This window comes from Aquarana catesbeiana, linkage group LG09 (genome assembly GCF_042186555.1).
Source record: "Aquarana catesbeiana isolate 2022-GZ linkage group LG09, ASM4218655v1, whole genome shotgun sequence".
Taxonomy (NCBI): domain Eukaryota; kingdom Metazoa; phylum Chordata; class Amphibia; order Anura; family Ranidae; genus Aquarana; species Aquarana catesbeiana.
In genome coordinates, this window is record NC_133332.1 from 315,744,625 (window position 1) to 315,769,340 (window position 24,716).

Genomic DNA, 24,716 nt, shown 5'->3' on the forward strand with positions numbered 1-24,716 from the left:
TAATGAGGAAAGTTCCAAATTTGATTAATTCTGAATCTGTTCATGAGTAATCTTTGTTGAGATAAAAAAAGAACGAACCCATCACCAACACCCAAAAACACTGACCCTTACCATCAGCAAATGGATTAAACGGCACAGCACTAGTAGATGGTCTCCACATTTCCTCACAATCAAAAGGAACTCCCCTCAGTGCCTGGAAATCCTCAATCCACTGATCGACCCAGAAATATATATATATATATATATATATATATATATATATATATATATATATATATATATATATATATATATATATATATGCCTTTTACCAGGATGGTTTTGCCATAAAAGCGCACTCCAAAGATATAGCACGATAATCATATATGCAAGGGAATGAAAAAGAACAAACTCATTGCGCAGACATCCCAAGCAAAAACAGCTTTATTCATCATAAACTCACAAATAAAAACTCACATGTGAAAAGTAAATATAAGGCAGAAAAGGGAAGTGACCAGCGCTTCCTACCAATAAGATGGCCGCCGCTCCTCCGTCCTCTCCAATGCGTCACTCGTCCCTTTGCTCCGCCCGACGTTTCGTCACGAACGTGCGTCATCAGGGGCGTGATGGACCTGCGCTACACCTATACCCCTATATGAGCTTTCTATGGACAGCAAGAGCAAGCATTTGTAGATCTCTCCAGATGGCTAGCTTCCTCCATAAACTCTGTTGTGATTCCCTAGATACCCTTACCGTCTTTGAATTGTTGTGTGTGAATCTCCTAGAACCTACTCCATTATTTGGCTCAAATGTAGCGCTGGGTTTACAGGGCATGAGGGTCTTTTTTTTTTTCTTTTTTTGGTTGGTACAAATGTTTTTGACAGCGGATGATAGGTGTTGGAGGGGTTGCGGTCAGTGGATCACGTTTCTTTACCCTTTTGATGGACCTCCCCCCTCAATGAGGATCTTTTTTTGGAGGCCATAACCCCCCCCCCGGATTGTAAAAACAACCCTACGACCCATAGAGTACTCCCCATTACACTTTCGTTTTCCACGAAGTGCCATCCTCTCTAAAGCCTCCGATCGGATTTTTGGCAGGGAATTGTGTGATGAGACTGCATAAAATCCGACCGTTCCTACGCTTCACCAGACAATTGTTGGCCAACTTTCCACAGTTGGGTGGCAGGCTAGTAAATTTTCGACGGACATCGGTCTGTTTGTCAGATTTTCCTATCGTGTGTACACAAGTCCGTCCAAGGTACAAACGTGCATGCTCGGAATCAGTGCTCACCAAACGCGCCATTAATAGAAGGTGCCCAAAGGGCGGCGCTCAAGAGCTAAAATTTCCACGTAGTACGTCACTACGTTCGTGTTTGTTGGCCGACAATTGTGTGCCGTTTTGTATGCAAGACAAGTTCGCGGCACACGCCCTTCGGACACAAGTCTGGTGCTTTGTCTGCGGAAAAAAATCCGATTGTGTGTACGAGGCTTTAGGCTATACAAACGGAGTGTTACACCTTATTTGCTTAATGTTGCCAAATCCTTGACCCCCCCCCCCCCCCCAGCTTTTGGAAACAATCCACCTGTCCCTCCCTTCTAGATTGGAAGGAGGAGGGTGGATGCTACTATGGAGGCACAACGCTGGGAGTATGACCAATTCATGGACGTTCGGTCCAGTCCGGTTGGATGTTTTATTCCCTAGAGATTCCCACAGATTAGGTCTTGTACCCATAAACTCTATCATTAGAATCCTTTACATTACGCCCCCCACCACACCCCACACTATTGGTTGTGGGATATCCACCCCGTTTTGTATTTCTGTTCTTGTTTTATATTTTTCATGTTTTGATGTCTTTTTACGGCTCTTTGCTGTTCTGCAGAGCACGAGGTTTACTCAGTGGAGCACTGATACTGTGCAAGTCATGTTTCGATTCTGGGTATATTCATATATATAGACGTTGACGAAACGCGAAACGTTCTTCTGTGCCCGTGTTGATGATGGCGTAGGGATCTAGACGTTGCTTTGGGCCCTATGTTCCTCTATAGAAGGCTTTTCGATAACTTTGCCCTCGTTTCAAAGACATATTAGTGAATAGTAAACATCCCTTGTAATAGAAATAAGGATGACAGGTCCTCTTTATGGAGAGATCTGGGGGTCAAAAAGACGCCCCAAACCTCCTTTTTACCTTTTAAAAGCAAAGGGAAAAAAACTTAAAAGCAAAAGAAGAAAAAAAAAAAAAAGGGTAAAGGAGAGAGGTGTGGCATCTTTTTGACCCCCAGATCTTTCCATAAAGAGGACCTGTCATCTGTATTTCCATTACAAGGGATGTTTACATTCCTTGTAATAGGAATAAAAGTGATCAAAAATAAAGGGACAGTGTAAAAAATGCAAAAGAAAAAAAAAAATGTATTTCTTTTGGCCCGAGAACCGGAAGTGACGTCGGACGTCGCTCCGGTCCTCCAAGGGCATAGAGACGAGTGGCCCAACTCGACTTCCTGCCCAGCAAACGGCCGTATCAGATCGCTCCCAGGTTTTACCCATGAGATCAGGTAAGCACGGGAGCGACTGGAAATCGGCAGGAGGGGCAAACCCCTCCCACCGCCTCTTCTAAAAGCGATCCTGCGGCGATCTCCATTCGGAGATGTCGTCTTTTTTTTTTTTTTTTTTTTTTGGTGGAGCGGAGCGACGTCTGACGTCACTTCCGGTTCTCTGGCCAAAAGAAATAATTTTTTATTTTTTTTTTTACTGTATTTATTGCCCCCAATGGTTCTGTATGAAATGTAACGCCAGAAAAATAACAGAGCGTTCGTTTTTTTTTTTTTTTTCCATTTTCAGCTTACGTAGTCACACTTCGCCTTATTTTATTCCCCGTGTTATCAGCTTTACACATTGTCACGTCGCTCGATTCGCACTCCCCCACAATATTCCTGTTAGTGTGTAATAATACTCCTCCCGCAAAATCCTTTCATTGCTTTCATCCCGAGGCTTTAATTTGTGAGTAAATGGATGTCTTGATGTGTGAATTATATTAATTTTCAAGTTTTAGGCACTTGTGAAAAATTGCTATAAATTAGAAATGCTTTGAAAAATAATAGCATGTGGTTTTTTTTTTTTGTTTTTTTTTTGTTTTTTTCTTAATTTTTGAAACTTCCTAGAAAGTGCAGTAAACAGAATGAGACATCTATGAAATCCAATAGTTTGTTGTGATCGACGTCTGTCTTTTAACAAAGCAGTAATTCTCCTGGGTACACTTGCATTCAATTTCTGAGGGTACTTGGTTGGTAAGTTGTACTTGGCATGGGTCCAATGTAGACTTTTTTTTTTGTCTTCCTTTCCTACCGTTGCCCCAAGTAATCACACACTGGTTTAACGTTGTTGGGATCAGGGATTGATGGGGACCATATCATCTATTGCTCAATTCTTTGTCCCTGTCCCTCTAGATCAGTGGTTTCTAAACGAAGAGTCCCAGGGGCCGGATGCGGCCCTTTGCTTGCCTTTATCTGTCCATTGAGACACTATTCCTGCCACTGACACCAATGGTGGGACACTATTCCTCCCACTGACACCAATGATGGGACACTATTCCTCCCACTGACACCAATGATGGGACACTATTCCTCCCACTGACACCAATGATGGGACACTATTCCTCCCACTGACACCAATGATGTGACACTATTCCTCCCAATGACACCAATAATAGGACACTATTCCTCCCACTGATACCAATGATGGGACACTATTCCTCCCTACTGACTCCAATGATGGGACACTATTCCTCCCACTGACGCCAATGATGGGACACTATTCCTCCCACTGACGCCAATGATGGGACACTATTCCTCCCACTGACGCCAATGATGGGACACTATTCCTCCCACTGACGCCAATGATGGGACACTATTCCTCCCACTGACGCCAATGATGGGACACTATTCCTCCCACTGACGCCAATGATGGGACACTATTCCTCCCACTGACGCCAATGATGGGACACTATTCCTCCCACTGATACCAATGATGGGACACTATTCCTCCCTACTGACTCCAATGATGGGACACTATTCCTCCCACTGACGCCAATGATGGGACACTATTCCTCCCACTGACGCCAATGATGGGACACTATTCCTCCCACTGACGCCAATGATGGGACACTATTCCTCCCACTGACGCCAATGATGGGGCACTATTCCTCCCACTGACGCCAATGATGGGACACTATTCCTCCCACTGACGCCAATGATGGGGCACTATTCCTCCCACTGACGCCAATGATGGGGCACTATTCCTCCCACTGATACCAATGGTGGGACACTATTCCTCCCACTGATACCAATGATGGGACACTATTCCTCCCACTGACACCAATGATGGGACACTATTCCTTCCACTGACACCAATGATGGGACACTATTCCTTCCACTGACACCAATGATGGGACACTATTCCTCTCACTGGCACCAATGATGGGACACTATTCCTCCCAATGACACCAATGATAGGACACTATTCCTCCCACTGATACCAATGATGGGACACTATTCCTCCCTACTGACGCCAATGATGGGACACTATTCCTCCCTACTGACGCCAATGATGGGACACTATTCCTCCCACTGACGCCAATGATGGGACACTATTCCTCCCACTGACGCCAATGATGGGGCACTATTCCTCCCACTGACGCCAATGATGGGGCACTATTCCTCCCACTGACCCCAATGATGGGGCACTATTCCTCCCACAAACACCAATTGGAACCATAGTTTGACCCATTAGTCGACAACACCTACTGCAATGTTTCTTCACCCGATCCTTGATTCATGTGTAGGAGAGTCATTTGGCTTGATTTCCACTTTAGAGGGAATGGCTTTTTGGTCCCAACTACTCTTCTATTAAGACCATCTACATGCTGTTCTTCTGTCCATAGACAGACGACTTACCTTCTGTGAGGACCAAAGTTTGACCCATTAATTAATGGCACCTATTGCCATTTTTCTGCACCCCCCACCCCCCGGTCCCTTGATTATTAATGTGTAGGATATTTGTTTGGCCAGGTTTCTACCTTGGAAGGAATGGCGTTTTAGTTGACATTCTTCCATAAGAACAACTTCTCATAAGACTTTTCTGAACATTGATGGGTGGTCAAGGATCACAGAGGTTTCCGACAGTCCTCAGCTGCTAGTGGACGTCAACCTTGCAGTTTTTTGGCCCTTCTGCCAAAAAGCTTGCACAGCTCTTCTGGAAACAGCAGAAATACCCTTCTGCTGAGTGGTCAGAAGCTTTGACTGAAAGCTGTCAGTGATAGCTCAGTCAACACAACCTCATGCAACCATGGAAGCACATCTGCAGCTGGATGTTTTTATTGTTTTGCTTTATTTTTTTCCCCATGTTGCTAAGTGCTTTCCAAGTCTATGGCTATGACTAAGCACTGTTAAGTGTGAAACGCGTCAGCTTGTTTGTCCCATTTTTTTTGCTGTGGCTTGTTATCTGTTGGACTTTTTACAAATAAAGGCTATATTCCGGAGTGCGGCTGTCCAGAACTTCCTTTTTGCCTCCTGCTTTCCAAGTCTAGTTATGAGGTCCGACCTGCCACAACAATGTGACAACAGCTAGGATGGAGATGGATGCTTCATAACCGCAGCTTATCTCAGCCTTGAACACGTTCACCAGACAAGCATTGGGAAGAAGAATTCAGTGGGTGGGTGTGGGGGGGGGGGACGTGTCAGTCTCTGCATTCCTCTTGCCGATGCTTGCTTGGGGAAAGAGCTGAGATAAGCTGTCTTTATAAATGTGTCCATCTCCTTCCTAACTCCGAAAGCACCTAGCAACTACATGTATTTTGTCCCATAGGAGACAGAACAATAAAAAAAAAAAAAAAATAGCTCTTTTAGATCAATTGATGCAATGAAGTAAAAAAAAAAAAAAAAAAAATGGAAGAAAGCAATTGGGGGTTCTGCTTATACACTATATTAAAAGTATTGGGACGCCGGCCTTTACACACACACACATGAACTTTAATGACATCCCAGTCTTATGCCCCGTACACACGGTCGGACATTGATCGGACATACCGACAACAAAATCCTAGGATTTCTTCCGACGGATGTTGGCTCAAACTTGTCTTGCATACACACGGTCACACAAAGTTGTCGGGAAAATCCGATCGTTCTAAACGCGGTGACTTAAAACACGTACGTCGGGACTATAAACGGGGGCAGTGGCCAATAGCTTTCATCTCTTTATTTATTCTGAGCATGCGTGGCACTTTGTGCGTCGGATTTGTGTACACACGATCGGAATTTCCAACAATGGATTTTGTTGTCGGAAAATTTTATAGCCTGCTCTCAAACTTTGTGTGTCGGAAAAATCTGATGGAAAATGTGTGGTAGAGCCCACACACGGTCGGAATTTCCGACAAGGTCCTATCACACATTTTCCGTCGGAAAATCCGACCGTGTGTACGGGGCATTAGTCCTTAGGGTTCAACTTTGAGTTGGTCCACCCTTTGCAGCCATAACTTCAACTCTTCTGGGAAGGCCGTCCACAAGGTTTAGGAGTGTGTCTATGGGAATGTTTGACCATTCTTCCAGAAGAGCATTTGTGAAGTCAGGCACTGACTTTGAACGAGAAGGCCTGGCTCGTAGTTTCCACTCTAATTCATCCCAAAGGTGTTCTATCGGGGTTGAGGTTAGGACTCTGTGCAGGCCAGTCAAGTTTTTCCATCCCCACCTCGTTCATTCATATATAAACATATATTATTATTAGTACTTTCAATAAAAGCGGGGGGGGGGTGGTGATGAGGGCACAATACCGGGATCAGGACAGCACAGTACAGGTTTCGGGATGCTGCCTGGGACATGGTCGTTCTGGGACAACTTGGTAAAAAAAAAAAAAAAACGTGACTGTCCCGGCAAATCCGGGACAGTTGGCAAATCCGGGACAGTTGGCAAATCCGGCGTAATGCAATTATCGCGGGGCCCCGAATATACTTGGGGCCCCTGGGCAGTGCCCATGCATTAAGATGGCACTGCACATAGGAGACAGAACAATAATACAATAAAAAATAAAAAAATATCGTTTGATACAATGAAATAAAAAAAAAAAAAACCCTGAAGAATTCCATAATGTTTTCTGCCACCTTCTAGACATTTTAGCTCGGTTTCCAGGCCCTGTTTTTGGAACCCGCAGGAATCGGTAGCTGTTCTCGTATTCTATTGTGAATACACTTTTATGGTCGGGCGCGCTGCTTGGAAAATGCCAGACACTTGAACCGGATTTCCGTTGCTTGGAAGCTTTGATACGAGTAAGATAAATATCCTGTCCTGCGTTTTCTCCGTCCCAGTTTCTTCTTTCATTACATCCATTTGTTTCATTTCATAAAGATTCCAAATGATCCCCCGGAGAGAAGCGTCTATATATGTTTTGGAGGAGAATACCTCAATCAGCATCCCCCCCCCCCCCCCGGTCCTCGGCCTTTTTGTTTCCCTTTTTTTTTTTTTTTTTTTACTTTTTAACTTAAATCCGTTTTTTAGACGTCAGTTGTTAATGCAGCAATAAGAGATTCAATAAAGAAGTCCTCTAAGTGCACGAGGCTTAATATTTAATACGCTAAAAGCATAGATTTAGTGCATCGGCCGGCCCGGATTTGCAATATTTAGTAGAGTTTGCTTTTATCAAATACCATTTAGTGCAACTTCCCTAACTGGAAATTTGTCAGGTATGTCCCAAGACAAAGGATTTGTTAAATGGAATCAGCGGTATTAGGCGGCCCCTTTTGAAGGTCTGGTTTGGTGTATGCCGGTCAGTGTGTGATTTAAAAGCAGGATGCCCAGTATAGTGTTTTATACAAGGTTACACTGGGCCAGCTTGGCCCGATGTAAGTATGTATTGGCCATACCTGTGGGATCCTTCTTGGAAAGAGATGGTCAGCTTTCATGATATGGGGGGGGGGGGGGGGAGGGGAGCCCTCAAGTGCAGCCCTCAAGTGCAGCCCTCAAGTGCAGCCCTCAAGTGCAGCCCTCACAGCAACAAAGGGCCGCACGTTACATTCAGAGAGAGCAGACACAGCAGGATATAATCAAAGACCATGGGCATGATAAAAGATCGTCGGAGACTGCCGACATGGTACAGGAGATGATCAGAGACTGCAGACATAATACAGGAGATGATCAGAGACTGCAGACATAATACAGGAGATGATCAGAGACTGCCGACATGGTACAGGAGATGATCAGAGGACTGCAGACATAGTACAGGAGATGATCAGAGACTGCAGACATAATACAGGAGATGATCAGAGACTGCCGACATGGTACAGGAGATGATCAGAGACTGCAGACATAGTACAGGAGATGATCAGAGACTGCAGACATAGTATAGGAGATGATCAGAGACTGCAGACATAATACAGGAGATGATCAGAGACTGCAGAATACAGGAGAGACTGCAGACATAGTACAGGAGATGGTCAGAGACTGCAGACATAGTTACAGGAGATGGTCAGAGACTGCAGACATAGTACAGGAGATGATCAGAGACTGGAGACATAATACAGGAGATGATCAGAGACTGGAGACATAATACAGGAGTTGATCAGAGACTGCAGACATAGTACAAGGAGTTGATCAGAGACTGCAGACATAGTACAGGAGATGGTCAGAGACTGCAGACATAATACAGGAGATGATCAGAGACTGGAGACATAGTACAGGAGATGATCAGAGACTGGAGACATAGTACAGGAGATGATCAGAGACTGCAGACATAGTACAGGAGATGATCAGAGACTGCAGACATAGTACAGGAGATGATCAGAGACTGCAGACATAAATACAGGAGATGATCAGAGACTGCAGACATAATACAGGAGATGGTCAGAGACTGCAGACATAGTACAGGAGATGGTCAGAGACTGCAGACATAGTACAGGAGATGATCAGAGACTGGAGACATAATACAGGAGATGATCAGAGGACTGGAGACATAATACAGGAGATGATCAGAGACTGGAGACATAATACAGGAGTTGATCAGAGACTGCAGACATAGTACAGGAGTTGATCAGAGACTGCAGACATACTACAGGAGATGGTCAGAGACTGCAGACATAATACAGGAGATGATCAGAGACTGGAGACATAGTACAGGAGATGATCAGAGACTGGAGACATAGTACAGGAGATGATCAGAGACTGGAGACATAATACAGGAGATGATCAGAGACTGCAGACATAGTACAGGAGTTGATCAGAGACTGCAGACATACTACAGGAGATGGTCAGAGACTGCAGACATGGTACAGCAGACTGTCAGAGACTGTGATTATCATACAGGAGATGATCAGAGCGGCACAAAAATAGCCAAAGGGCCACATGTTGGACACCAGGGCTCTAGAATCTAGATATATATTCTAGATCTAGCCATTGGCTGCTGCTGTTGTCAATCACAAGCCATTGAGGGGAGCGGGGGGGGGGGGGAAGGTTAAGGGCCGAGCTGTGTCAGTGGACACACAGAGCTGGCATGGCAGCAAAGCCCACACGAGTGCCGCCCCCCCCCCCCCCCCCCCCCCCCCCCCCCCCAGAGCAAGCAGCTTGCTATGTTGGCACTCGGCAGGGGGGGAGGAGCCAGTGGGGGGACCCTAGAAGAGGAGGATCGGGGCTGCTCTGTGCAAAACCATTACACCGAGCAGCTGAGTATAACTTGTTTGTTGTGTAAAAAAAAAATGCCATTTAGGATCACTTTATTACAACTAAAATGTAATCAACCGTTAGTTTCCCTTGACATAATTTTATTTCTTACACTTTTTTTTTTTTTTTTTTTTTTTTTTTTTACTTTTTCTCCTTTTTTTTTTTTTTTTTTTGATGCCTGGATACACCAGCCTATTAAGGGGCAAAGAAAGATTGAATAGCAAGAAAAAGAAAAAAAAAAAACCTTTTGGAAACAATTACTTCAAATACTTAAAATCCTCCCAGTGATGAAAGGCCTCATTACATGTGATTTTTGGCAATCCACTTATCGGTAATGCTTGGATATCTGTGGTGGTGGATTTGCAAGGAGTGTAGGTCTGGCCTTGTAGAGGAGACTGCGATTCAGTGGATTAGAAGTCTGGGTGCCATCTCTAATAATTGCGCAGTGTTTGTGATACTTGATACCCAGACAGCTTTTAAACATTTTAAGAAATGGCGGCATTTATGTGTAACGTGCACCATGGAAGCGCCAGGGAATTCTCACCTCCACGTGCCCAGGATGTATGTAGCACACCCTGTCCTTCAGCCTTGCTGCTGCCACCCTCGTCCCCTTTCGCATTTTTCTGACTAGTGTCAAAATGACAGCCGGGAGTCGCTGTGTAAATACAGCTGCTTCTGTCAAAAAAACATTGACCGGTATATTGATGCAGGGTTTATAAACACCGTTCAGGTGCGAGATATAGAAGAGGTACAATGCAACATTATTTATTCTGCATTTACTCTGTACACCAGGTATATCAGGGCCAAGAGGGGGTGGCTGGGATCAGGACCAAGGGGGGGTGGCTGGGATCAGGACCAAGGGGGGGGTGGCTGGGATCAGGACCAAGGGGGGGGGTGGCTGGGATCAAGACCAAGGGGGGGGTGGCTTGGATCAGGGCCAAGGGGGGTGGGAGGGTGGCTGGGATCAGGGCCAAGGGGGGGTGTCTGAGATTGGGGCCAAGAGGGGTGATTGTAGTGGGAGGGATGGGATCAGTGACACTGGCACTGACCAGCTCGATTCCCCTGCATCCCAAGCAAGTTAAATACAATACGGCCTTCAGACGGGCATATGCAGTAGTACGTCTGCATGAACAAGGTCTTAGAATGATCACCACTGCAGCCTCTGGATTCCTGTGTGCCGATTTCCCAAACTTCACTCCACATTTCTTTGAAAGTCTCTCTGGCCGGGATCAGGGGCAGATAGGGGGTGGGCTGGGATCAGGGGCAGAGAGGGGGTGGCTGGGATCAGGGGCAGAGAGGAGGTGGCTGGGATCAGGGGCAGAGAGGAGGTGGCTGGGATCAGGGGCAGAGAGGAGGTGGCTGGGATCAGGGGCAGAGAGGGGGTGGCTGGGATCAGGGGCAGAGAGGGGGTGCCTGGGATCAGGGGCAGAGAGGGGGTGCCTGGGATCAGGGGCAGAGAGGGGGTGGCTGGGATCAGGGGCAGAGAGGGGGTGGCTGGGATCAGGGGCAGAGAGGGGGTGGCTGGATCAGGGGCAGAGAGGGGGTGGCTGGATCAGGGGCAGAGAGGGGTGGGCTGGGATCAGGGGCAGAGAGGGGGTGGCTGGGATCAGGGGCAGAGAGGGGGTGGCTGGGATCAGGGGCAGAGAGGGGGTGGCTGGGATCAGGGCGGGGGCAGGGAGGGGAGAGGGGGTGGCCTGGGATATCAGGGGCAGAGAGGGGGTGGCTGGGATCAGGGGCAGAGAGGGGGTGGCTGGGATCAGGGGCAGAGAGGGGGGGCTGGGATCAGGGGCAGAGAGGGGGTGGCTGGGATTCAGGGGCCGAGAGGGGGTGGCTGGGATCAGGGGCCGAGAGGGGGGTGGCTGGGATCAGGGGCCGAGAGGGGGTGGCTGGGATCAGGGGGCCGAGAGGGGGTGGCTGGGATCAGGGGCGAGAGGGGGTGGCTGGGATCAGGGGGCGAGAGGGGGTGGCTGGGATCAGGGGCCGAGAGAGGGGGTGGCTGGGATCAGGGGCCGAGAGGGGGTGGCTGGGATCAGGGGCCGAGAGGGGGTGGCTGGGATCAGGGGCAGAGAGGGGGTGGCTGGGATCAGGGGCAGAGAGGGGTGGTGGGATCAGGGGAGAGGGGTGGCTGGGATCAGGGGCAGAGAGGGGTGGCTGGGATCAGGGGCAGAGAGGGGGTGGCTGGGATCAGGGGCCGAGAGGGGGTGGCTGGGGATCAGGGGCCGAGAGGGGGGTGGCTGGGATCAGGGGCCGAGAGGGGGTGGCTGGGATCAGGGGCCGAGAGGGGGTGGCTGGGATCAGGGGCCGAGAGGGGGTGGCTGGGATCAGGGGCAGAGAGGGGTGGCTGGGATCAGGGGCAGAGAGGGAGGTGGCTGGGATCAGGGGCAGAGAGGGGGTGGCTGGGATCAGGGCCGAGAGGGGTGCTGGGATCAGGGGCCGAGAGGGGGTTGGCTGGATCAGGGGCCGAGAGGGGGTGGCTGGGATCAGGGGCCGAGAGGGGGTGGCTGGATCAGGGGCCGAGAGGGGGTGGCTGGGATCAGGGGCCGAGAGGGGGTGGCTGGATCAGGGGGAGGGGTGATGGTTAGAAGAGGGATGGGATCAGTGACACTGGCACTCACCAGCTCGATTTCCCCTCCTCCATGCTTCTCGGTGTGTTTTTCTCCCTTCCGGTGCATCCAGTGAAGCCTCTCCTGATGTTGGGTCACCTTGAGCTCCTCCCCTGCACTCTACTGGCTGTCGGCTCATCAGCTGACTTTCTGCTTCAGTGAAGGGGAGGGGACTTTATCCACCATACAGGCTCTGTCTCTTTCTCCTGGAGAGAGGCAGCGCACCGTACGCAGCGACTGATGACGTCATCAGAGCTCAATTCAGCTGACTCGCACCATCGGTACAACATCGTGAACGTCTGAATGGTGGTGGTGGGATCAGCATTGATGCTGAACGATTATATTCAACACCCCTTCTGCGCATGCATGCCCCATCCAGCTTAGTCTGGCTGTGCCCCGCCCAGCCCCTCGCTCATTGCGCAGTCACTTCCTTCTTAACCCTTGATTTACCTTCATCAGCCCTAATTAACACCTTTTTCCCCTTCTCCCGTTAGCTATTATTTTCCTGCTAATTTTGTATTTGTTTCTATTTTTGTAACTTACACTTTTTTTTATGTTAACAGTTTTAGCTTCACCTTAAAAAGGTGCAACGCTGAAAAAAATATCAACTTTTATTTTGGATAAAAAAAAAAAAAATCTAACTTGTCCACAGAGGGTGCACAGGGTATGAGAGCTGAAGTCATGTAAATGCACATAAGCCATCATTTATTACACATTCGCCTGTTCTAGAAGAAAATATACAAATATCTGATTTTTGTTTTTTCCATGCAAATGCTAATTTAATTAATAGTCGCCTCCTATGGTTTAAGCAGAGCCAACAGTTTCTAATGATTTCCTATAGAGACCTGCAGAGGTCCTTTACCTAAATCTATATTTGCTGAAGATGCAAAAAACTCCTTTATTTACAGTTACCCTCGACATTTACAGGCTGAAGCTTGACTGCCTCCATGTATAAAGTTTCCTGTTGGTACAAGAAGATATTTTTATACACAGACTTACAAAAACGTTACAACTTGGATTTAGATTATGTGGTATAAATTTAAAAAAAACAAAATTTTATATTTAAGTCTAAAAAGCATTCTGGAACATGGACCTAACCAAAATGGCCACCGCACATCAATTCAAAAAGATAGTGTTATGCCTATCCCCATGGTCCATGGCCCGGGGCTTCTCCCCATGGTCCATGGCCCGGGCTTCTCCCCATGGTCCATGGCCCGGGCTTTCCCCCCATGGTCCATGGCCCGGGCTTCCCCCCCCATGGCCCGGGCTCCCCCCCCCCCCCATGGTCCATGGCCCGGGCTTCCCCCCCCCCATGGTCCATGGCCCGGGCTTCCCCCCCCCCATGGTCCATGGCCTGGGCTCCCCCCCCCCCCATGGTCCATGGCCCGGGCTTCCCCCCCCCCCCATGGTCCATGGCCCGGGCTTCCCCCCCCATGGTCCATGGCCCGGGCTTCCCCCCCCATGGTCCATGGCCCGGGCTTCCCCCCCCATGGTCCATGGCCCGGGCTTCCCCCCCCCCATGGTCCATGGCCCGGGCTTCCCCCCCCCCATGGTCCATGGTCCGGGCTTCCCCCCCCCCCCATGGTCCATGGCCCGGGCTTCCCCCCCCATGGTCCATGGCCCGGGCTTCCCCCCCCCCCATGGTCCATGGCCCGGGCTTCCCCCCCCCCATGGTCCATGGCCCGGGCTTCCCCCCCCCCATGGTCCATGGCCCGGGCTTCCCCCCCCCCCATGGTCCATGGCCCGGGCTTCCCCCCCCCCATGGTCCATGGCCCGGGCTTCCTCCCCCCCCCATGGTCCATGGCCCGGGCTTCCCCCCCCCCCCATGGTCCATGGCCCGGGCTTCCCCCCCCCCCATGGTCCATGGCCCGGGCTTCCCCCCCCCCCATGGTCCATGGCCCGGGCTTCCCCCCCCCCATGGTCCATGGCCCGGGCTTCCCCCCCATGGTCCATGGCCTATCAATACAGACCATTGATTAGCCCATTGGTTAGTGCAACCATTGCAAGCATTATAATGGATACTTACTCTCGGGCTGTGTATTGTGTTGTATATTGTGGTGTACGGTATATGAACCTCTACACCGGCAGCTTAGGGTTGCTATGTGTAGAAAGGCCCGAAGAGGTGGCCAGGAAATTTGGAGTTAGATCACCTTTTCATTTTACGCAAAATTATTAACTTAATTTTTGAAGTGGCAGTGAACCCTTCTATATACCCAGTGAAGTGACTGGCCTCGGGTAATATCAGGGGGCCCCATACAGCCTACCTGACAATACTCCCTGCCGTGCAGCCGGAGGGAGGAAGAGAAGGAGAAGCCAGAAGAGCTGCAGGGGGGGAACTGGAAGAGGAGCATTAAGGCCGTACACTTGTCCCTCCTCTTTGACAGTTGCTTGGCCCCCTTTTTGAACTGATGGGGCTGGGGCCCGGGACAGGAGGGCCGGCTGTACTGCCTTATCAGCTGCCCTGGATGATGCACAACGATTAAATCCTCCAACATAAGTTGTACCAGTTTAGCTGTCTCTCTGCTCTGCAGCCTTCTAAAACACTCAAATCAAAGGCTATTTCCCAGCTCCAGGAGGCAGGGGCGGTGATCTGATTTCACACACTACACATGATAGAGAGGAGAGCTCAGTGTAAAATGAGATCTGAGTGGAGAAAAAGGACACGCCTCCCTTTACACAGCCTCTTAGGGAAACCTGCATAGCTGAGGCCGTCTATCTTCTGTGTGCTGGAGATGGAAGGTTGGGAGTCGGGGACATCTCTCAGGATTGCTTGGTGTCAAATTAGATTGTTAGAAGTAACTCCTGCAGATAGCAGAGGGGAGGGATCAGAGAGGAACCACACTAGGTGCTCTGGATTGAGGCAAGTACACACCATAGAGGGATATGCTTTGTTCATTTTTCATTTTTAGAGATTTACAATAACTGTAAAGTACACCCGCTGCTGTGCTAAACTGACGGGAATTGGTTAATCACTGACACAAAAAAATAACAGGATATATAGCTGTATAAATCCCAAGTAAGGCACCGGCTGAATCTAGTTCTATCTAATTAAAATGATGAGTTGATAACCCTCGTTTTAATAAAGTTCCCTGCTAGAGACAGGCGATGCCGAAAACTGTCACGTCGCTGGCAGTCATCGGCAACAGGTACGGGCGCCCTTCATGAATAAAGCACCCCGTGTGCTATTCAGAGGGAAATGACTTCCTCTTTCCCAATAATTGTCCTATTTAAGGGGAAGAAAAAGGGTAATTGATGTCAGCAAAGTTCATCTCCATGTTTGAGGCTGTCAAGTGCTTTTTGACAGATTCTATAACTCCTTTGTCTCTTTAGTTACCTTTATAACAGAGGTTGCATTATCCTTTTTTTTTTTTTATAATTCACACATTTTATGGAGCAGAAAATTATTGTTTCCTTTAGTGAGGCGCCTTTCTTATCCAGACAGGTTTTATTAGTCCGAGGCGGCTCTGAATTCCATCGTGGAACAGCTTTACTTGTCACACAAGTCCGCTTATTATTCTCTAAATGGATTCCACTGTAGGGACATCTCTACCCAGGATCGGGGGGGAAATTTTGCATACATTTGTCACTTGTAATACCAAAGGCTGGAGGAAAGGCTTACGGCTGGCGTAAGTAATTTCTGCAGTAGCCATACACAGGAAGAGTTGAAATATCCCCCCCAAAATAAGACTTAAAGTGGAACTCCAGCCTTCCCTTCGGTCTTGGACAGGTTGGCGTAAGTAATTTCTGCAGTAGCCATACACAGGAAGAGTTGAAATATCCCCCCCCCCCCCCCCCCCAAATTAGACTTAAAGTGGAACTCCAACCTTCCCTTCGGTTTTGGACAGGTGTACCGACTCCTCTCCCGTACTGAAATGGCTTACTCTGATTTCACTGCACACTGTGAGCTTTCTCACATTGTGCATTAGCTGCAGCAAGTCAGAGCCCGCCCCATTAATTGTTTTGGAGGACATCCAGCATCTACCATGGGTGCTCAACCTGTGGCCTTCCAGCTGTCGCCGGAGCTACAAGTCCCATGGGGCATTGCAAGGCTGATAGCGGTGCAGAGACTAGGTCATCTAGAGCTCAGGGCAAACATGCCAAACTGTGCTACACCCAACCCCCCCCCCAAGATGTGCAGTGGAACCTCAGATTGTGAGTAACACGGTTAACAAGCATTTCACAATATGAGCACTGTATTTTTAAAAATTGTAAACCAGTTTGCGAGTGTTTGGTCTCGCAAAACGAGCACGATTCAGGCCAAAGCGGTGTGCAGTACCGCTTTTGGCCTGAGGTGGGGGGGGGGGCGCCGGAGCCGAGCCAAATGTCACGTTCGGAAATGCACGGAAAGGCCCGAGTACAGCACGTCTGACCTTGGCAAATCTCGGGCAGAAAGTCTTTCCGAGGTTTGCCGAGGTCCGTTGAAGTGTCCTCGGGCCTTTTCGGCTGTTTCCGAGGCTCGCCGGCGCCCCCGGCCTCTGGCCGCATGCGGTATTGCATCCCATTGAAGTCAATGCGGAACAAATTATTTTCGTTTCCATTGACTTCAATGGGAAAACTCGCTTTGATATGCGAGTACTTTTGGATTAGGAGCATTCTCCTGGAACGGATTATGCTCGTAATCCGAGGTTCCACTGTATGAGCATAACTCTGGGAAAAATAATGATTTGATCCTATGATTTGTGTTGGTTTGCCCACTTACATAGAAATGAAGGGTCTATCATTTTTATCATAGGTGTATTTTATAGGATAGAGACAGAATATCAACCAAATATCCAGAAAAAAACACACAATACAAATGTTATAAATGGATTTCAGTGAGTAAAATAAGTATTTGATCCCCTACCAACCAACAATAATTCTGGTTCCCACAGACTGGCTACAGGAGGTGCTCATGTGGTACACAGATTAGTCCCGTCAATGTAAGAAGGTTCTCCTAACGACAACTCGTTATTTGTATAAAAGACACCTGTCCACAGAATCTCTTCCATTCAAACCTCACCATCATGAGCAAGACCAAAGAGCTGTCAAAGGACGTCAGGGACAAGATTGTAGACCTGCACAAGGCTGGAATGGGCTACAAGACCATCAGCAAGAAGCTTGGTGAGAAGGAGACAACTGTTGGAGCCATTATTTGCAAATGGAAGAAATACAAAATAACCAAATGCCCTCGGTCTGGAGCTCCATACAGGATTTCTCCTCATGGGGTAAGGATGGTCATGAGAACTGTGAGGGATCAGCCCAGAACTACACGGGAGGAGATTGTGAATGATCTCAGGGCAGTTGGGACCACAGTCGCCAAACAAACCATTGGTAGTACAATACACCGCCATGGATTGAAATCCTGCAGCACCCGCAAGGTCCCCCTCCTCAAGAAGACACGTGTACAGGAACGTCTGAAGTTTACCAATGAAACATCTAAATGATTCAGAGAAGGATTGGGAGAAAGTGCTGTGGTGGGATGAGACCAAAATTGAGCTCTTTGGCATTAACTCGACTCGCCGTGTTTGGAGGAAGAAAAAATGCTGACTATGACCCCAAGGACACCATCCCTACAGTCACACACGGAGGTGGAAACATGATGCTATGGGGTTTTTTTTCTGCTAAAGGTACAGGCCGACTTTGCTGCATTGAGGGTAGGGTTGCCACCTCATCCCTTTAACCCCTTCCCGCCGACCGTACGCACATATGCGTCCTCGGCTTTCCGGGGTTATACTGGGATGATGCCCGCAGCTGCAGGCATCATCCCAGTACCGTTGTTTTCAGCGGGCGATCGGCTACCCGAGTATAACAACCGATGCGGCTAAAAGCAGCTCGGTTGTTATACCGGAGGAGCGGGAGGGGACATCCCCCCCCCCCCCTCCCGCCGCCTCCCGCCGCTGTTACCGGGCCTCCCGTGCGATCGGGAGGCCCGGTGTCCAATCGGGAATCTTCGGCGGCTGGGGGCGGGCTGGAACGAAGCTGTGAGCGGCTTCGTTCCAGCCTTCTTCTTGTAAACGCGGAAGCGACGTCATGACGTCACTTCCCGTTTACTCGGCTGCCAATGGCGCCGAATTTAAAAAAGTACACAGTATTCAGAATCGCCGTTTTCGGCGATCTGAATACTTTGAAGTGTAAAGGAGGGATGGGGGGTCTTTTAGACCCCCCATCCCTCCATAAAGAGTACCTGTCACCCCCTATTACTGTCACATGGGATGTTTACATTGCTTGTGACAGCAATAAAAGTAAAAAAAAAAACACAAAAACACAATTTATAAAAGTACAAAAATAAATAAAATAAATAAAAAAAAAAAAAAAAAAAAATTTTTAAAGTGCCCCTGTCCCCGCGAGCTCGCGCAGCGAAGAAAACGCATACGGAAGTCGCGCCCGCATATGTAAACGGTGTTCAAACCACACATGTGAGGTATCGCCGCAATCGTCAGAGCGAGAGCAATAATTCTAGCCCTAGACCTCCTCTGTAGCTCAAACCTGGTAACCGCAAAAAAATTTAAAAAATTTAGGTACCGTAGTTCGTCGCCCTTCCACGAGTGTGTGCAATTATAAAGGGTGACATGTTTGGTATCTATTTACTCGGCGTAACATCATCTTTCACATTATACAAAAAAATTGGGGTAACTTTACTGTTTGGATTTTTTAAAATTCATGAAAGTGTCACTTTTCCAAAAATTTGCGTTTAAAACACCGCTGCACAAATACCGTGTGATAAAAAATATTGCAACAATCGCCATTTTATTCTCTAGATTCTCTTCTAAAAAATATATATAATGTTTGGGGGGCTCTAAGTAATTTTCTAGCAAAAAATACGGATTTTAACTTGTAAACACCAAATTTCAAAAATAGGCTTAGTCATGAAAGGGTTAAACCCAAACACATATGAATTACACAGGTTCTGGGACTAATTTAGTGCAGATAATACACCAAGCGAGTTTAATTACCACCTTAATCAGCCACAGAACCTGTGTTCGGGTTTAAAGGGATGAGGTGGCAACTCTAATTGAGGGGCCAATGGACGGGGCCATGTATTGTAAAATCTTGGAGGAGAACCTTCTTCCCTCAGCCAGAACACTGAAGATGGATCATGGATGGGTCTTCCAGCATGATAATGACCCAAAACATATGGCCTAGCAACAAAGGAGTGGCTCAAGAAGCAGCACATTAAGGTCATGGAGTGGCCTAGCCAGTCTCCAGACCTTAATCCTATAGAAAATTTATGGAGGGAGCTGAAACTTCAAGTTACCAAGAGACAGCCAAGAAACCTCAAGGATTTAGAGAAGATCTGTGAAGAAGAGTGGAGCAAAATCCCTCCTGAGATGTGTGCAAACCTGGTCACCACCTACAAGAAACGTCTGACCTCTGTGATCACCAACAAGGGTTTCTCCACCAACTACTAAGTCATGTTTTGCTTGGGGATCAAATACTTATTTTACTCACGGAACTCCATTTATTTGTATCGTGTGTTTTTTTTTTTCTGGATTTTTGGTTGATATTCTGTCTCTATCCTATAAAATACACCTATGATAACAATGATAGACCCTTCATTTTTTTGTAAGTGGGCAAACTTACAAAATCTCCAGGAAATCACCTAATAATACACATAACGCACAATAACGCCCGCTACCTGTGACCAGCTGCATCTAAAACCTCCATCCCCGGAGGACGTGATCCAGACACACGCCAGAGGCACGGACACCCTTGTTTTGCTGACCTACTTCTATAGTTTCCTACAGAGGTGGAGGAGAGGTGGATGCTGGTGAAGAGTGAATGTCGGCACAAGGCCAAGAATAAAATTAGTTCAGGAAGATAAATGGGACTTTTTTATTTTTAGTTCTTCGGCGGTTCTCTGTAATGGGACGATTTACCTGGGCGGACTTGTGCTGCAAACTCCGGGAGCTTTCCATGGCACTCTAATTAGGGGCGTCGTCCAAAAATATGAACTCTCTGTAATAGGTGCTTTTAACCACTTGCCTACCGGGACATTTTTAAAAATGTCTGCACACGTTAAAATCTGCTTTTTTTTTTGCTGTAAATTACTCTACACCCGGGATATGCAATTAGTGGACCTCCAGCTGTTGCAAAACTACAAGTCCCATCATGCCTCTGCCTCTGGGTCTCATGCTTGTGGCTGTCAGAGTCTTGCTATGCCTCATGGGACTTGTAGTTCTGCAACAGCTGGAGGTCCGCTAATTGCATATCCCTGCTCTACACCCACCAACAATGGTCTATTTTACAAAAGCAGGGACCCTGGGGAATAAAATGGTGGCGATTTTTTGTTGCATGGCACCACTGTTTATCAAACTCCTATTTTCAGGAAAAGAATACACTCAAATGAATTTTTACTTCAAACAATTTTGCAAAATTATACCCAATTTTTTTATATGAAAGTTAAGAGAGTGGGTTGCGGTGAGCAAATAGATACCAAACATGTCAAACTTTGAAAATTGCATGTGCCCGTAAAATCACAAAAAAAAAAAAAAAACCACAATGGTCACCAAAATTCTCTATAGGCGATGCATTAAAAACCTTCACAGGTCATCAGTTTAGAATTAACCATGGATGCTCACCCTAGAATATTACTCTCACGTGTGGTGCAATTGGTTTACATACACGCATCTTACACTATGCATTTGCTTTGGGGCGTGTACCAGGGCGATTTTTTATTTTTGATTTGAAATATATTTTTATTCTTTTATTATATTTTTTTACGTATTCTGCAAAAAAAAAAAAAAAAGTGTGTATGTATATGTGTGTGTGTGTGTGTATGTGTATATATATGTATATATATATATATATTGTGTGTGTGTGTATATATATATATATATATATATATATATATATATATATATATATATATATATATATATATATATAATAAATACATATTGAATGTGGTAAATATCAGACTCAGATTTTTTTTTTTTTTTTTTTTATCAAAAAAAAAAAAGACTTTTGTCGCTTTTTTTTTTCAGACAGAAGTGTAATATATACTATATATGACTGACTCCCTTGTCATAGGCAGGTGATAAAATCTACATACACCCGCCGTCACTTATGCTGGCCGTACAAAAACAATGTCTCCCTTCAAAAAAAAAAAAAAAAAAAAAAAAATTCATTTTAAGATCATTCGTTTGATTTTCAAACCGTTCGTGGGGTCAAATCGACATTTTGTTTTCTATCACAGTGATGAGAAGAGCAAAATAGAAAACTTCTTGGTGAGAGGAATTCTCAGACAGTGTATGCGGTTTTCGTTCAGAAATGTCATTCGTTTTTAAAACAGAATGTTTAAAAGCAAGAGAATTTTTCAAACGACGTTCTTTCATTTAGCAAATGTACAAAGATTTTTCGCAATGAGTATTCCCGTCTGAAAATCGATACGCGCGTGGCCAGCATAAGGAGGTGCAGTTTGCTTTTGATCCGTTTATGCGGTGCTTTTTGTTGTGCGGTTTTTGCATTTTTGAAGAAAGTTCTTAAACCCTTTCCAAATACGCAGCGTCTGAAAAAAGCGTAGATGTGGACGTGTCTCATAGGAAACCATGTCAAATTTAACTGTAGTGCTTTTCTGCAAAAAGCACCAAAAAAAAAAAACCACATAGGTGTGAACCAGGTCTAAGACGTATAGTAGCAGCAGCATGATTTTTTTTTTTTTTTTTGTATCGCCTGTCATCATCATGGGGTTAAAACTAAAATTAGCCAGCCTTTACAAGCTCCCAACTATACCAAGACCTTCTAAATAATGCAAACTGATTCTCAACTGGGGCAAAACTACCCCTTAATAAATATATATAATTATTATTATATTATTATTATTATATATATATAATTATTATTATTATATATTATTATTATTTATATAATTATTATTAATATATATATATATTTATTATTATTATTATTATTATTATATATATATATATTTATTATTATTATTATAAAAAAAATATATATATATGTGTGTATATGTATGTGTGTGTATATGTGTGTGTGTGTATATATATATATATATATATATATATATATATATATATATATATATATATATATATATATATATATATATATATATATATATATATATATATATATATATATATATATATATATATATATATTATAATTGAACATGTGGTGGAAGGGATATATAAATCTTTTATATTATCGTAGTACTAAAAGCTGTGACTTATTTTTTTTTTTTTTTTTTTTATTTTATTCATGGATATGATCATTTTATATATAATGCACAATACTGCTAAAAGTTTTTACTGTAAATGTAATTGTATGGTCTTCTGTTACCTCCAGTCTTTCAGCCTCCACCTTCTCTGGGTTCAGATGCTGATCTTCCCTGCACACAGTCTTTAAAGGGATTAAAAAAAAAAAAAACGTACCTGCTCTGTGTAATGGTTTTGCACAGAGCAGCCCAGATCCTCCTCTTCTGGGGTCCCCCCGCCGATGCTCCTGGCTCCTCCTGCCTTCAGAATGCCCCAATAGCAAGCTGCAAAGTATAGTATAGAGCGCCCCCTATAGCAAGGTTAAAAAAAAAAAAAAAAAACTTCTGCCTTTTTAGAACCACTCGCTTCCTGCCCAGGACTACATGTCCCATGAGGCATTGCTCCTCACACATTCACAAGTTCTCAGGCACTTAATGACCTGTATGGATGGTGTAGTGAGCTGTATGTGTGCTGCACTGTAGTTCCTGATAAGTAAACAAATAATGCATTCTGTATGCAGGCCGACTAATCGGCTGGACGATTTTTTTAATAATTATGAAAATGGTTGACAACTATTTTTTCATAATCGATTGGTTGTCGATTAATCGATTTGTTGTTTCGGCCCTAGTTCATAGCGTTTTCCTTTTTCAAGACCTGCGAGTGCCGCTCTCTCTTTTGGTTTATATGCACTACAGTCTTTGCTGTGCACCCGGGCCCATATTTTATCCCTGATTTGAGTGCGGTGACAACCATTGGATAATTGGATATCTATATATATCTAGATAGATATATATGTAATTTTTTTTTTTTTTTTTTAACACTTTATCTGTTTCTTCTTTTTCTTTAACCACATGCCGACCAGCGCACGACGATATACATCAGCAGAATGGCACGGCTGGGTAAATGGGCGTACAGGTACACCCCCTTTTAAATCGCGGCATTGTGGGCTGCGTACTCCGTTACCGTGCACCCCCCAACCCCCCCCCGCGCAGGCTCGATGTCTGCCAAGGGCCGGGGATCGTGTCACGGAGCAGCACAACGGGGAGATGTCTATGTAAACAAGGCATTTCCCTGTTCTGCCTAGCAACAGGACAGGGATCTACTGCTCCCTGTCATGTTTTAGTGAGCCCATCCCCCCCCCACCACAGTTAGAATCACTCCCTAGGACACACTTAACCCCTTGATCGGCCCCCTACTGTTTAACCCCTTCCCTGCCAATGTCATTTTACACAGTAATCAGTGCATTTTTATAGCACTGACCGCTGTATTAAATGACAATGCTCCCAAAATAGTGTCAAAAGTGTCCGATGTTTCCGCCGCAATGTGTCCACGATAAAAATCCCAGATCGCCGCCATTACTAATAAAAAATAAATAAATAAATAAAATAATAAAAATGTCATAAATCTATCCCCTACTTTGTAGACGCTATAACTTTTGCGCAAACCAATCAATATACGCTTATTGCGATTTTTTTTTTTTTACCAAAGATATGTAGAAGAATACGTATCGGCCTAAACTAAGGGAAAAAATTTTGATATATTTTTTGGGGATATTTATTATAGCAAAATAAAAAATGCTTTTTTTTCAAAATTGTTGCTCCTTTTTTTTTTTTTTTTGTTTATAGCGCAAAAAATAAAAACCACAGAGGTGATCAAATACCAAAAGAAAGCTCTATTTGTGGGGGGGGGGGGGGGGGGAGGACGTCGATTTTGTTTGGGTACAGCGTCGCACGACCGCGCAATTGTCAGTTAAAGCGACGCAGTGCCGAATCGCAAAAAAGTGCTCTGGTCAGGAAGAGGGGGGGGGGGGGTAAATCCTTCCAGGGCTGAAGTGGTAACCATATTGCTACACTAAGAGGCGCCCTCTCTTCTCTTTTATACTCTGTAGCTCCTGCTGGATTTTGCCTCTAATCCCCCTTGTGGAGTCTTCCATTTGTAGATGGACATTTTATGGTTACACAACCTGATTATTATTATTATTATACAGGATTTATATAGCGCCAACAGTTTACGCAGCGCTTTACAATATAAAAGGGAGACAATACAGTTATAATACAATAAAATACAAGAGGATTAAGAGGGCCCTGCTCAGAAGAGCTTACAATCTAATAGATCACGTTGCTATAGTCTTTTTATATGGACTATAAGCTGAAGGACTTATGAATGAAATGGTTGTGGAACGAACCACCTGAGTTTCCATTATTTCTTATGGGGAAATTCGCTTTGATATACGAGTGCTTTG

The 24,716-nt window shown here is 45.8% G+C and overlaps 1 protein-coding gene across 9 annotated transcripts in view; it reads left to right on the forward strand.

Moving 5' to 3' along the window:
• STRBP (spermatid perinuclear RNA binding protein) overlaps positions 1-24,716 on the forward strand; it is a 210,798-nt gene that overhangs the window by 36,940 nt on the left and 149,142 nt on the right. The gene's annotated exons all lie outside the window — the stretch shown is intronic.